The following is a 4,248-nucleotide window of genomic DNA, read 5'->3' as shown; positions in this document are numbered from 1 at the left end:
TTTTTAATAATTACACCATCTTTCAACTCATAATACAAAAGTCAAACATGTGCAATTAATAGGGGTGTGCAATCGGTCAGAACCGAACCGATCGAACCGAACTTTTGGAAAACCGAACCGACCGATTTTTTTTATTGAAAAACCGAACCGACCGAATTTTGAAAAGAAAACCGAAGAAACCGAACCGATAAAAATCCGGCTATTTCGGTTTTCAACCGAAATAACCGATTTTTTTATTAAATAAACTTGTTAAACATATTTACACAAAACTACAACTGAATTTAATACATGATTCAAATATACAGAGATAATCAATTCACCTAGCCTAAGTTTGATCAATTAAGAAAACGAAGTCAATAGTTGGGTTTATTTCAATAGAATTGGGTTTCCAACTTTCCATCATGTAAAAAGCCCAGTAGAAATAAAAATGCATCCTATCCAAATTTGAGGCCCAACATATTATATATATATATATATATATATATGTATATGTATATATATTCGGTTTTATCGGTCTAACCGATTTTTTTCCCAAGAAAACCAAACTGAACCGAATAAACCGATTAAACCGAATTTCTAAACCGAATTATCCGATTAAGCCGATTAAACCGAACCGAATTTCTAAATTTTTTCGGTTTTTTCAGTTTTCTCGGTTTGACCGATATTTTGCTCACCCCTAGCCATTAACACCGATATCAATCATGGGACAAAATACTTGTTCATTTACAAAAAATAAAATATTAAATCTATATCAAAATGTTCTAATCAAAATTTTCCAAAATATGAATTTTCCTCGAATGTTTGTAGTAAGATGAAATCATGTTAGAATACAAATATTATTATATTATTGTGTTGGAAAGAAATTTTTTAACGTATCGTTCATATTTTAAATGAAAGTAGTAGATACTGTTTTAAAATGGAAAAAAATTAAGCCATCCAATACTAGAGGTGGAGAAAAATACCGAATTTTCGGTATATCGAGGTTACCTTATCGAAAAATACCGAATTTATCGAATTTTTTGGTATATTGAAATTTTCGGTACGGTATGGTACCTAGGGGTGAGCATTTGGTTAATTCGGTTACCAGCCGAACGGAATCAGCCATAACCAAACCGAACCGAAATATTTAGCCATAACCGAACCGACTGAATTAATTTTCATAACCGATGAAAACCGAACCGAATTAAAATCGGTTAATTCGGTCGGTGACAAAATTAACCGATTAGTTTTAAAAAAAATTTGATTTAACTTTAATTGTATATGTAATTTTTTTTAAGACTATAGTTTTCACAAATGCATAAAATCATAAAATCACAAACATTACAAATGTATAAGTTTGATTTGAACACAATTAATACATATTATATCAATTTTAAAATTAAAATTTAAAATATTTATAAAAAGTGATAAATAAAAAAATGTATTAAATAATAATATTTATTATATCGGTTAATTCGGTTAACCGATTTCAAAATTTTGAAAACCGTAACCGAACCGAATTAACCGATATAACCGAATTACCGAAATAACCGAACCGAATTTTCGAATTGGCTCGGTTCGATCGGTTAATTCGGTTTAACCGAAATATTGCTCACCCATAATGGTACCGATACCGAAATATTCGGTACTATAACTATATGGAATTTAAAATTTTCGATATGTAAGGCTCGAGATTATTAGTTTTCATTGATGTATGACTCGGAGGATATGAGAATGCATGTCATAAGATGAAAGTATAAAATATTTCATGGGTGAGAGACTGCACCCGCGCTCAAAACAAGAGTGCACCCGCGATCATGCAATTGTGGATTTGAACAAGAAAAGTCGAAGCTACACCGCACCCGCGGTGCCATTAAGACCGCACCCGCGGTGTATGGACATGAAGTTGGCCATTTTATTCGTAGCATCACCGCACCCGCGGTGCAGAAAGACCGCACCCGCGGTCGCTACTTTTGGAAAATGAAAATATGGCCGAATCTTGAGCGCACCCGCGGTGCTGGAGTGACCGCACCCGCGGTGCTGCATGCGGGAAATCCACTCTTCTTCTTAACGTGACACATGGCAGGGGTATATATATGAATTAGTGCTGATTCATCTCTTCCCCATTTTCCAGCAGCTGAACCGAGAGAATCTTCAGAAATTCATCAAGTTGTTTAACGTTTGAGGTAAGATTTTGCAAGATTTAGCCATCCAAATTATAATCCGAGTTGAAATTCTTGTTCCTTGCATCGACGGCTACAAAGTGATGTAAGTTTTGTGTGATTCTAGCATGTCTCGAATCATAGATGTTGGAGAAATTGTAATATGCTAGTTATATTGGATTCTTGGCATAGTGAGCATCGTATATTCACTATCGGGTTGAATATCGGATATCATACGCAATTGTTACAATTTTCCAGCATATATTGGCATGAGATTATGCAGATTGTGTGATCTTGTCATAGATATTATGATGATTGTGAGTTGAGAATTGCACAATGTTGATATATGATGAGATTTGGATAGACCGGTATTGAGAAATCATGTCGTTATGCGTCCGACTGTACCAAGATCACATATAGAATTAGATAGGTGTTGGGTTGAGTTGGGAATTGATATTGTATGTCTCTACATTGCCATTTCAGATTTGGAGTGACAGAGTTTATATCCCGACGTCGAGACTTCGATTTAATTCAACGAGAAAGGTATAAGCTATGTTTGTTTGGGAAGCCACAACTCAAATAAGATATTATTTGAGTTCCCAAACCAAAATCACATACTAGACTTATTGTATATATATATGGTATCATGTTATGAATTGTTTATAAAATTATATTCAAATCTTGTTACATGATTTTGCGTTGATTATAGAATTGTATTCAAGCATGTAAGATTATTGTGATATTCAGATATGAATATGAGCATGCTTTGTTACAGGTTGATAATCATTGCATTTAAGATAGGAGCGTCGTTGACAGTCATTGTCAACTATCTAGATGTTCGGTGTATCTCAGCTTAGGAGTAGCCATTACTCTTATTGCAGTCGTTGATACAGTTTCGACCGAAATCTAGGAATAAGACGTACAGTCACCCCGAGTGGGAGGGTAGGTGACAGCCATTGACGTCTTATTCACACGGGATCCCTAGAGTTTTAGTCGAGTCAAGTCTAGACGTGATTTGATTCGCATTGCATGTTTATATGATTGTCAATCATGATAGCATGTTTCATGTTTAATTGATGATATGCATGTATACATGTTTATACTGGGATTTGTTCTCACCGGTTTTCCGGCTGTTGTTATGTCTGTATGTGTGCATAACAACAGGTGGGGCAGGATCTGGGTCACGCAGAGGATGAGAGATGGACATAGCGTGGTGATCTCGGGCTTAGCAGAAAAACTAGTAGTTGCACCTTTGTATGTACTGTATTTTATTACTAGTTGTTCAGAATGGTTGGAACAAGACATATTGTACCTTATGTTTGTAATTTAAATAAAGAATGTATGCTTGTTTATATACATTAGATTTGATGTTGAAAAGCGAAAAATTTGACCCACTTTTTATATTAACGATCCATTTAATCCCATAGAAAAGAGTTAGAGCCCGGGTCCCCACAACAGGTGGTATCAGAGCCATAGGTTCTATAGATTGAGATAGAAATAGAATGAGCGGAGTAGATCGAGTCTTCTTCCTTGCTTAAGATGTGCTAGCATGTTTATTGCCTTCTTTATTACATGTTGCTTGTGATTTGATTGATTACAGCGTGTAATAAACTGAATCAGAACCGATTCTGGATCAGAGGTAACTGACTAGAGGAGGGCTGAGACAGTTGTATATCTTGTATTCTAATCAGTTGGATTATTAGATACATGCATCCTAGAAGAGCAGTTGTGCCAGTACGACCACCAGCGCCAGAACAGGGTAGCACATCTAGTGATACGATGGATGTTACTGCTACGCCCATGGAGACCTTATTAAAGCGATTCCAGTCATTCCGACCACCGACCTTAAAGGGTACAGAAAATGCAATCGAATGTGAAAGCTGGTTGGAGGATATCGAGATGTTATTTGAGTCTCTGGAATATAGTGACGAGAAGCGAGTGAAACTCATTGGCCATCAACTGCAAGACGTGGCTAAGTATTGGTGGGTGAATATAAGGAGAGCACTAGAACAGCGTGGCACCGAGGTTACATGGAAAGCATTCAAGACGGAGTTTTATCAGCGATTCTTTCCTGTATCCTACCGTAAAGATAAAGGCGCTGAATTTG

This window comes from Primulina eburnea, chromosome 6 (assembly GCF_022965805.1).
Source record: "Primulina eburnea isolate SZY01 chromosome 6, ASM2296580v1, whole genome shotgun sequence".
NCBI lineage: Eukaryota > Viridiplantae > Streptophyta > Magnoliopsida > Lamiales > Gesneriaceae > Primulina > Primulina eburnea.
Note: the sequence above shows the minus strand (reverse complement) of the source record.